Below are 12595 nucleotides of genomic sequence, written 5' to 3'. Positions count from 1 at the left end.
TCCTGCAGATTGTTACCTGGAATGAAAGATTGTGTAACAGTTTATGAAAATGGAAAGAAATTGAAACCGCAGAAGAGATTGTTACTTTACAATTTGGTGGATTTACATGAACACTTTAAAATAGAGTATCTTGACAATCAGATTGGTTTATCAAAATTTCAATACCTCAGACTCCGTCGATGTATTCTTACAGACCAAAACGGCACGCACAATGTATGTGTTTGCAAAATGCATTAAAATGTGGCTCTAAAAATATATGGACTTGTTAAGTATCTAAAAAGCAAATTTGGATCCAGAAATATAAAAAAGTTTTCTTATTATTCTGATGGAGCTGTAGCGCAGTACAAGAATAAATCTAACTTTTTGAACCTATATTACCACAAAAAAGATTTCGGAATCGAAGTCGAATGGCATTTTTTCGCGACTTCCCATGGCAAGAGAGCGTGCGATGGGGTCGGCGGAGCAGTTAAAGGGCTAGCCCGAAAAGCAAGTATGCAGCGTGTTGCTGAAAATCATATTCGCGATGCTAAAGTTATTTTCGAGTGGGCGAAAGATGCGTTTAAATCGATAGATTCATCACTTCGAACCTGCAAGTAACAAAAATATTCGAAGTAAAATCTTCACCGAGGACACATCTTGTTTCGAGAGTATTATTACTAATTAGATTTTGTATGTTTTCATGTAGATATGGATGTATGTAATAAAAATTCTAGTAATGAAACACCTCATTTTTGAATCCTTACCCTCTTTTTGTCTTTTTTAAGTGCGAAGCGCTTCGCGTTGCACCAGACTATAATGCACATCAAAACTTTACACAGTTTGAAAAAAAATTCGATATCTTCAGAACGGATTGGATGAACAAAGTTTTTTTTTACAGATTATTAAAGATGAGCAAAAATAATCGCGATTGTTTATAAAAAGTTATTGTTAAAAATTACTGTTTCCACAAATACGCAGAGTATGAACGTTAAATCGATAGAATAAACATTTTTCGGTAACCGAAAAAAGTTTCATCAAATTATCAATTGTAGTTTCTGAGATATTGATTTTACAAGAATATCATGCAAAAAAATTCAATTGTTGATAACAAAAACAAAAAGCGAAATAAAAAAACTATTCACAGCAATTATTATGTGACAAATTCTCTATCTAAAAATGCATTTGATTATAAAATCGGTAATTTGATGGAAATTTCGGAGCCCAGTTGACGTGGTTTGACCCTTCTAAATTACTAGTGCAATAATACTCGAGAAATTAACCCATTTAAGTTTTTTAAAATGCGTATTTTAACAAAACAACGCATATTAATTTAATGCTGTTTTGCTTCGAATTCACTGCTCCTTTTCACAAAAGAGTTTTATTCCATTATTCAATTACTAAAGGTTCTGTAAATAAACACCTTTCTTACTCTATCTTGGCAAATCTGCTATTTTAAAATAAAATAATGCTTCTTTGGATCTTGTAAAAAAATGTTAAAAAGTAGTGAAAAATTAACTAACGGACTATCGCGCGCTTCTTCCATTTTATGGTCAGTTTAATCGACCCACTGAAGTGGGTATTCGAGCTATTGTGACTAAATTTAGATCCAAATTGACATTATTGGACATCAAACCACCAACACGCTTACGTAGAGTGCGAACTGAAGAAAATATCGCAGCTGTATCGGCTAGTGTTAATGATGATTATCAATTATCGATTCGTCGCCGTTCGCAGCAATTGGGCCTCTGTAACTCAACAACGTGGAAAATTTTGCGAAAGGATTTAGGTGTGAAGCCTTTCAAAATACAGCTGGTGCAAGAATTGAAGCCGACCTACCTACCGCAACGCAGAATTTTTGGTGAATGGGCTCTTGGAAAGTTGGCCGAAGATCCACTTTTTTATCGAAAAATTGTGTTCAGCGACGATGCTCATTTTTGGATCAATGGGTACGTAAATAAGCAGAATTGTCGATTGCAAGAACTACCAATGTATCCAGAAAAGCTCACAGTTTTGTGCGGTTTATGGGCTGGAGGTATCAGTGGACCGTACTTCTTCAAAGATGCTGCGAATCGTAACGTATCTGTGAATGGTGAGCGCTGCCGTGAAATGATATCCAACTTTTTTTGCCCAAAAGGCAAGAGCTTGACTTGCATGACATGTGGTTTTAGCAAGACGGTGCCACATGTGAAACAGCACGCTTAACAATGGACTTGTTGAGAGGCAATTTCGGTGAACATTTTATTTCACGTTCGGGTCCTGTCAATTGGCCACCCAGGTCGTGCGATATAACGCCTTTAGATTATTTTTTGTGTGGCTATGTTAAAGCTCATGTCTATTCAGACAAGCCTGCTTCAATTAACGCATTGGAAGACAATATTAAAGCATTTATATGTGAGATACCGGCCGGAACATTGGAAAGAGTATGCTAAAACTGGACTAAGCGGATGGACCATTTGAAGGGCAGTCGCGGTCAACATTTGCATGAAATAATCTAGTAAAGTAATCAAACATTAAATTATATGGACTCTACTATCGATTTAAATAAAAATTTCATGCATTTTTCTGAATTTTACGTGTGTTTTTTTGAAAAACTTTCCTATAGCTCTTAAAAAATCACCCTTTATTTCATAAAAAATATGTTTAGCATAACCTTTTTGAATGTTTATTTTGTTATTATTCGTTGATATTTGAGTTTTAGCTTGCAAATATTTTATAAGTGCTGTAATAAATTAAAAATATTTCAAAATAAAATATTTTTTTAAATTTATCAGGCTGTATTATACCACGTTGTACAATGAGTTGGACGGCTGATATAAAACGCTTTGCCCAAATTGATTATTCTCATTTTCGTGGTGTTGAACTTTTCGGAAAATGCAGGAATCAAGCGAAACGTGTTCAATAATAATAAATAATGAAATTTTACTTTATTCATTAGTTGCTAGTTGCTTTTATTTTATTTTTTATTTTAATATTTTTAAATTTATTGTCTGTCTAAATAACTAAAAAGAAAAATGTAAACAAAGTTGATTGTACAACATGCATGTACACGTCCCAACTCTTTGTACAACCGCAAACTCCGGCCATCAAAAATTAAATCATTTTAATTTTTATGCAACCGTTGGACTAACATCGAAAATCGAAATATATAGAACAAACGTGCTATACATGATACAACCGTTTATTCAACATTCTCATATATGTGATGGTGACACACATTAACTTGCAGCATTCCAAAGCCGCTACTGCACTCTTAAGTAGACGGCTTACCCAGCTGCCCACATTACCTCATAAAGGGTTTTTCAATAAGGGCGGGTAGATGTTGAAATGGAATAAAATGGCGTTTGCTGTGTGGCCGTAGCGCCGTCCTGCTGGAACCGCATGTCGTCTAGGTCCATATGGTTCAATATGGGCCATAAGAAATTGGAAGTGCCACCACGTCTACCGAAAAATGGGCGCAATGCGCGCAACGTTTGCGTTAATGAACACTCATTTTGATAATAAAGTTTTATCATTTGAACGTGCTGTTCAATCGTGTAACTTGCCATGATGATTTGGCATAAACAACTGAATAATAAACAAAAGATTTGACAGATGTCACCAAAACAAAATGGCTGCCACAGGGCGCCAAAATCGACCCGCGCCAATTGAAAAACCCTTTATAACAACAGTGCAGGAATCCTGGGTCTTTAGGGGCCGCCTCTGTGGCTTTAGCGCGTTGAAAGGGGGTATGGTATTATAGGACAGGAGTTCGAGTAGACCTAGGACCGGTCTTATAGTATCATCCCATCTCACTGCGACGAGTCTTGAGCAATGCTGTTTTCAGGACCTGGTAGCTGCTGAGGTGTGTTACAAGGGTAGAAGCAGATGGCTGAGATTTGTGAGCCAAGCTGCGCTCATGGACGCTTAGACAGCCCCCCACCAGGGGTAGTCGAGTCCTGTAAATGCAGGCTGAACTATGTATGTCGGTAGACATAATAGCCTGATGCTAACATAAGTCCCGTGGCACGTGGGTATCGTGTGTAACGAGACATCTGACTCCTTAGCTAGGATGGGCTCTGAGGCCAACTTCTTTGGCCCAGAGCCCGCTTTGCAACTCCCTTCTGCATCCATCAAAGTCACGGGTTACTACAACCCACAAGCGAGCTTGGCAGTCTGAGAGAGGCTGCAGATGGACTAAACTGATGTTACCTGTCATGTCCGATCGACTGTCGTGAACCCTCCTGTCATTAAGTAGAAGGGAGTGCAAACAGCTGGTTGGACTGATGACGGGCCACTTTCCACATTGTTAAAAGTAACATTATTGAATAGAGTGGATGGTACCATAGCTTCGAATGCAGTAGTCCCTTTGGTGGTTAGTGTTGGACAGAGGTCTAGGATGTCTTCGATTAAGAGATGCCCTCCACAAAACTGACAAGTCCGGGAAGGACAGTCGAGGAGAAGTTGTTCGTGTGTTAGTTTAGTATGACCGAGTCTCAGACGTATGAAAGTTGGGATCTGGTGTTTGGAAAGGGAAGTTGGGAATACGGATTTTTTATAATCAGGATTTATAAGGGTGTATGGATGATTAAATTGAGACCATTCAACCTTTCTCAAGTGGGAAGAAGGGAGTGTGATAGTTTCAAGGATGACATTGAAAGAGAATGTGTCAAAAGTGATGGAGGGTTTGGAATATGTATTTTTGGCTGCTGAATCAGCTTTTACATTTCCAGGTATCCATAGAATCTTTATTTTGCTAGGATATTTCTTAATTTATCCCTGATATGACAAACGATCTGATTATCATTAAAGATATTTTTTATCGCTAGACAGACTGACAAGCTCACTGTACATATTAAGAATTTTTCCTTATTATTTGTTGCATACTCTGACGCTTGAAGAATAGCCAATGCCTCGGCAGAAAAAATTGAGCTATTCGGAGTCAGCCAACCATTGGATATTAGGCTTTAGTCATTATCTACCACAGCAAAAGTAGTACTATGGTCAGTACGTGAACCATCTGTGAAAATCGTTACCCAACCCTTTAAGGACTGCGAATGAATTATTTCCATAAAACGTTGTATAAAAACTACCGCATTTGTGTTAATTTACTGAGATCATGAAGGTCGACATTTATTGATGCAGGAAGGAGTTTCCAGGGACACTGACTACTAATTTTCGAGCAAGATGCCGGTTAAGATATACCTAGTTTGTTGCAGTTGTAAATGCAACGACGGATGACCGACCAAATTTTGAAATAGCGATTATGCCGAGAAGCGGTTTTAAATTTGCTGAAAAGAAGTTTATTTATGTAGTGCTTGAAAATTTGGTTATAAGTTTAAGAGTAGTTATTTGACATCTTTCAGTGATAGACGGACGACCCGCTTCAGCTAAAACACACTTGATAGGAGACGTTGCGAAGGCGTTAAGGCTACGCCTGACCGCTGAATGATAAGGGGCATGGAGTAGGTTTAGATGCTGCTTGGCACACCAGCCGTAAATGAGTAGACAGAAATCGATTTTACATAATACGAGGGAACGAGCAATGGTGATAAGTGTGTTTTGATGTATTCGAAGGTGCTTTGATGCCAAATATTTAATAATGCTCAGCCTGGTGAAAAGGTTAGTTCTTAGTGTTGAACAGTGGGGTTTAAAAGTGTACTTATCATCAAAAATTACACCAAGTATTTTAAGATTGGCCACGTTCTCTATTGGCGAATTGTTTACGCATTTTGTTTACCTTGCATTTGCTATAGGTCAGTGTAGTCCTAGAGTATTGCCCCCAAGCATTGATATCATATATCAAGTTGATGAAATTCCTTTCCACTGTTGAAGGATCTTTAGACTTAGTATAAAAAATAGCATCATCAGCATAAATACGGAAGTTAACTGATTTGAATTTGCTTGCTATTTTGCTTAGACTAAAGATGGAGATAATTTATAGGAATGCCAGAGTATTTGTTTGTTAATCCTTTGGGCATGCAAATCACTGTTCCACCATGCGGAATAGTTTCTTATCGAGGTAGTGTTGCTTTGAGGAATAGCAATATTTGCAGCTGATCTGATGGCTTTGGTAATAACTATTAGCTGTAAGTTTATTAATATTAGTAGTGCTCCAGCACTTGAAATTTTCCTCGCATAAAGATTGATATCTATTCCAATTAGCGGCATCAGTTTTGAATTTTGGTGATTTTATTAAGTTGGTAGGAAGTAGGTTAGAACGAGCTTCAGTAAGTAACGGAAAGTGATCACTACCATACAAGTCATCAATCCTTTTCCAATTTACATTTGGGAGTTAGTTGGGAAGAAACTATAGTGAGGTCAACAAGGGTACATGAATTTTGGGTGGAGAAATGGGTAGGATGGTTAAGTTTTTGGACATGAGAATGGTTTCAATTATTGTATAGGGGCTTTATGTAAGTATCGAGGCTTTATGTGAACGAGGAAGTATGGAAAAAATATCAGCTTCAATAAAGTTTTGTGTTGGCGGAATGTAGGTGCTGATGAGTGTAATAGGGGATGGTATGCTAATTTGAATTGCAATTGATTGGATCGTGTCAGATTGTGTTATAAACTTGTGGGGAATGTTACGTTTAACAAGAACGGCTGCCCCTTCTTTGAAAGTATTGTTATGTGGAGAGTTAGTAAAGTAAACGATGAAAGACTGAGGATTTTTTAAATTTACAGGAATCTTAAACAATTTTAAGCATAATAATTAATAATAAATATTAATATATTAACAGATAAGTATATGATATATGTTTATATATTTATGTTGTTGATAGGAGTAAAATATTTGACTTGGCTAAATAGTATGTTTCTATGTGATTAGTAATTACTAGTAAAATAGAATAAGTTTATTTGTTGTTTTGCATAACATTGGATGTTATGTAATCTTTTAAAGCTGCTGATGCAGATGAGTTAGTAAAATCCTTTAAATTTTTGGTTGAATTTTTTGATGTGTATTGTTTGTCGAAAGAAAATTTGGAGTTGATTGTTGTGCAGCTTCCAAATTCATCTTATTTGAGTGTTCAGAAGGTGGTATATATGCAATACTAAAAGCGGCTGAATCATTTACAAAGTGGAGCGAAGGAAGTGCTTTAACATGAGAGAGATCATCAGGTGTTGTTGACGTTGTTGGTTCTACTGTGTCAGTTTGATGTGGTTGATTGTAGTAGGTGGATGAAAAACTGTTTTTTGTGACTGCTGATTTGGCGATTGACGATGGTGTTGTAGGTAAATTTGTTATTGTTTTATCGCTTGAAATTGAAGTTTGAAAAGGTCGAGCCAAGGAGCACCAGGAGATTTGGTGGCTCCTAAAAAATTCAGGCTAAAAAGCCCATTGTATTTAATAGTCAAGGAGGGAAAGAGAAAAGTAGCAGAGAAAGAGATAGGAAAGAATATAGATAGAGATAGATATAGTTAGCCCTGTGAGTCTTTTCCAGCTTCTTTGACAAATCTGTAAATATTCTCCAGTTTTAGAGAACGAATATTATTTATTCTCACAACATCGGAACCCAAAACTCGTAGCCGTGCTCTAGCAAAGGCAGGACACTCGCAGAGAAAGTGCTCAGTGATATCCGCCTCCTCCAAGCACGACAGGCTCACTGGGTCCTCAATGATTCCAATGATGGTCATATGGTGACCCCATGGGTTGTGACCTGTAATGATACCGACCATCAACCGAACATCTTTCCTTCCAAGTTTTAGTAGAAAGTTTCCTTTTCGGACTCGTCACAAAACACTTTGCAGTTCTGCAGCGTTCTATAGCGGACCATCGCTCTTTATGTAGATTGCCAACATAAACACTGATCCAAGTCATGGTTCCTGCGGAACTGATTCCAATTATTGGCTCTGGCCCTTGTGGGGCAACCGCTGATCCACGGTTGGCCAATTCATCGGCAATTTCATTTCCTTGAACACCGGAGTGTCCTGGAACCCATATAAATACAAACCTGTTTTGTCTTGCGACAGAATTAAGCTTCTTCTTACAATCTTGACCATTCTTTGAGGTTTGCTTCGCGTTCTCCAGGGCCTTCAATGCAGCCTGACTGTCAGTGAAAACTCCAAACTGTTTCCCGCTCCATCTCCTCTCGATTATCTATTCGGCTACTTTCAGGATGGCAAAAACTTCTGTTTGGAAAACAGTTGCCATTTCCCCCATAGCATAACGATACATATTACTGTCATTTAAGTACCATCCGGCTCCAGACCCTATTTCATTCTTGGACCCATCTGTAAAGAAAATAACCGTCAACCTTCCCTGCATGCACTCTGGAATCTGACCTCAAATTTCCTTCTAAATGAAACTGTGGGTATCAGGTCGTCTTTAGGTACGAAAAACAACATCAGTAAACGACGAAAACATCGGAAAAGTAAAGGAAATTGTGCTTGAAAATCGCACAAATCGCAAAATCGGTTAACGCTGAATATTATTTAGACGTTTTAAAGCGTTTGCGCGAGAACATTCGTCTTAAAAGGAAGGAATTGTGGGACAACAAGTCATGGTTCTTGCTTCACGATAATGCACCAGCTCACACATCACGTCTTGTTCGCGATTATTTGAACAAAAATAATGTTAAAATAATGTTAATTCCGCAAGTACCGTATTCGCCTGATATGGCTCCATGTGATTTTTTTCTGTTTCCCAAGCTCAAGTTGCCGCTCCGTGGAAAACATTTTGAGACAATTGAAGTCATAAAAGAGAATTCGAAGAACACACTCGAGCTTGACTTGTTTACAGTAGCACAGAAAACAAACTATGTAGCGTATCACGCTGAAATTTGCCATGTAAGCTTATAACAGTCCTACCAAAAAACAAAAAATTTATTTTTGCCATATGTCATCCGCCTGACTGTCAGTGAAAACTCCAATCTGTTTCCCGCTCCATCTCCTCTCGATTATCTATTCGGCTACTTTCAGGATGGCAAAAACTTCTGTTTGGAAAACAGTTGCCATTTCCCCCATAGCATAATGATACGTATTACTATCATTTAAGTACCATCCGGCTCCAGGTGCGAAAAACAGTGGATACTGCTCAGATAGCAACTTAAAGATTTATCTGTGTCCCGAAGTTTTGTCTTCGTGCCAGAAACCATATTTATGGAGTCTACACATTGATTCTATTGCTTCCTGTTGTTAAGATCCAGGGAACACTGAGTCCATCCAATTTCCGTTTTCTCGTAAACAAGACTATGGTTGTTTTGTTCGGATTAACGGAAAGACCTTGTCCCATGCACCAGTCATCGATTTTGTCCAGAATCCTCTGCACTTCCGTGGAAAGCCTCCTTAGGGATTTATCCGATGGTAGCGGACAGACATCGTCCGCATATGCGTGGACATGAAAACTGCGTTCCTGCATCACCGCTAGTAGAGTCTACGACGAAGCACCACAGCAGCGGAGAAAAAACACCCCCTTGGGGACATCCTCGCTTGCGGTTAACAGCCTCTCAGAGAGCATGGAGTATATCCACTTTCCAATGGTTTGATTAACTCCGTGTCGTTCGGCAGAAGAACATATTGAGCCGAAAGTGGCATTATCAAAGGCCCCCTCAATGTCCACGAACACGCCCATTGTGTATTCGTCAGCTTCCAGCCCGGCTTCAATCTTGCAAACAGGATCGTGTAAGTCTGATTCGCATGATTTACCACTCTGGTAAGCGTGTAGATTTCTACTACGTGATCTTCTCGGCAATACCCTCCTTCGAATATGTTTCTCCAACACTTGTTCTAGACTTTTCAACACGACCGATGTTAAACTGATTGGTCTAAAACTTTTTGCTACGGAATAGTCGTCTTTTCCTGGTTTCGGAATAATTACTACTCTTACGCGTCGCCATTGGGATGGTATATAACCAAGTGCAAGACAGGCTGTGAAGATCTTTTTGCCCTGAAAATCAATCAATTAACCAGTCTCCTGGTAGAGTCCTCTTCTAAAACTCGCCATCGGTTGATTTGATTTCCAACTGACTTATTGGTAAGTGTTAAATCAATCACCTTATGTTTCCTTCTGGTCACAAAAGTTGGTTTGTCACCAGTGTTTTGAATGACCAAATCGGATGACAGGATAAAATCCAGTAACTTGAGACCTCTGGGGTTGCATTTGCTACTTCCCCCATACTTGACCACTTCTCTTAGCTCCCTCGAAGGAGGTGGCTGTAAAGAGTCGTAGGGTAAGTAGGCCGAAACTATGATAGCTTCGGCACTGTTCCCACTCTTCAAGTACTTTAGTTTTGCAACAACGATATCTCGGGAGCATAGCTCTTTTAACATCGTGTGTTCGATCAACCTCGGCATGATAATATATGCTCGCGGTCTCACATTCCCTTCACAATGAAGTATTTGTCCCCACGACATAGCACCTAGACCACAGATACGCTTGTGACATACCCATGGTTCTTGTATTAGTATTATGTGTGGGTTTGTTTGCAGTTTTGCATGCCTACGGCACAGGAGAGCCATAGACGCTTTGCTATGCTGCAGATTTATCTGTGTAAATATTACTTCAGTCATGAGACTGAGTATATTTACGCTATGTCCTCCACCTTATCCTGGACACGAAAATAGATTCGCTCCAGATGTAGGAGAGGACGGCACCCGTACTTCGACTTCAGTACCTTGAGGGACCCAAGATCGATACCCAGTACCAGGTGGGAACCCGCCTCCGAAGTGGTAGCGGATTTCTGCCTGGTGCACAAGTATACGTTCCAGAGAGTCGTGCCAAGATCTTTGTTCTGAACACGGATGCGTGTGAGGAATTCTGCTGAACTACAGGAAGGACCTGGAATCCAGACACTCGCTCGTACCAGCCTTTCTTTGCTACTCTCAACCAGAATGAACTTTCTGTTTTCGCGGGCTGGAATTTTTGCTATCTCTTTTTCCAGCCATTCTCGGGAAAAAGCATTGGAACAGTGCACCTTTACGATGCCGTCCACCACGCTTTTACCCTCGAAAGTCGGCGCGTCTTTCGACTTACCGATAGCTTTCCAAATATAGCTGTCAAGATAGTCTTGTTGCCCTTTGGACAGTAGAGCGTCTTGTTTGTCGGTATGTATCTCCACCGTCATTACCTTTGCTGCCATTCTCGCGAATGATTCGCCAGACGTTTACGGAAGAGTGTGATTCGACATTTGAGGTCCGTTAGCCTTTGCCTTGTCAGGTAAAGGTTTATCTACCTTGGATTGGGTCGAGGATGCAGGCATTTCCGACTTCCGTCTCTCGACTTTCCTCCTCTTCCCGGTCGTTGGCACATACCCCGTTTCGTTTCCGGAAAAGTGCAACGTTACAGAGGAATCCTCTGTTCTGCCACGTTTTCCCGTTCCCATTACAGGTGTTGAAGTTGACGGAGCTTGAGTACTTACCTTAGCTGATGCTTCGGATTTCTTCGCCTTCAGTCTTCTTCGTTTGATCTGCTTTGCGGATAGACCAACACCTGCTTTCATATATCCAATAACTTCAGTCTTTTTACCGGTACTTACCTGATTCGCACCAGTTTTAACCGTTGTCAAAGACTTACTCGGTACCGGAGGTCCATCTGAGTCTACTGAGAGATTGTCCGCCATCTCCACATCTTCCGCAACTTGTTCAGTTGCTTCGGATCGTTTCGACGACTGTGTTTCGCTCAGACTCACTCGGCTCTCCATTGGCATAGCCAATGTGCCATGTTTCACCACTAGAAGTGTGTTTTCTCTGGAACCCTGGGTGTCAGTTCCGTTCATAGGAGGGTTGGGGTTCGGGCCTGCACATCCGATGCATTTCCCGAAAGTGGGTTACCTTGTGCAGAATTATCCATCGTTAACCTCCACATTGTAGAAAAAGAAAGCATTTTATACCTACTGCCAGGTTGTCGGTGCGGTACTCTCCACATAGTACTTGGGTGTTAACCAATTCCGCCGATCCGCGAATGGGTGGATACCCAATTCCTATATGGAGCTCCCTCTTAGTTCGTGGTAAGTTAATCTCCATAACATGGTGTTAAATCACCACTTAAGCCTCATCCCAGCGCCGAGGAGACCGACATGACATCGGTTACTTTTGATAATTAGTTTATTCTTTTGTCGGTTGAACTATTTGTTTTCGTGATGTTGGCAAATGTGTTTGTTCGCTTCACGTAGAGTGCATTTTTCTTGCGTTTTTATTTTCATGATTTCTTTTGCTTGCTGATATTTCTGGCACAAGTTGGGAGATTACATTTTCCGCAAGCTGGCATAGTTTTGCAGAACTTATTCGTGTGCCCCAATTTTTGACAATTTTTGCATCTCATGGGATTCGGATAGAAGGGTCATACTTTGGTGGTGATCCAAGCGATATCAATCTTGTCCGGTAGAAAGTAGTTGTCGAAAGAAATTAAAATAACTCCTGTGGGTTTAGAGACTCCTTCGATAAAGCGTTGAAATTTATAAACATTTGTTACGCCATATTCTTTTAAGCCATCAATGATTTAATTTCCGGGACATTGTTGAGGAAAGGGGCAAATACAGTGCCCTTAACGCAGTTGAGGTTATCATGATAGTTAGCAGTGATTGAACATCTGTTATCCCCGAGATTTGGGGCCCCAGGCGCCAAGCTGACAACTTTGCAAACACGTGCAGATATTTTGGTCACAAATCACTTTTATATGTATATGAAAAACACGCAGTTA

Source organism: Anastrepha obliqua, chromosome 2 (genome assembly GCF_027943255.1).
Source record: "Anastrepha obliqua isolate idAnaObli1 chromosome 2, idAnaObli1_1.0, whole genome shotgun sequence".
NCBI lineage: Eukaryota > Metazoa > Arthropoda > Insecta > Diptera > Tephritidae > Anastrepha > Anastrepha obliqua.
This window is presented reverse-complemented; position numbering follows the sequence as displayed.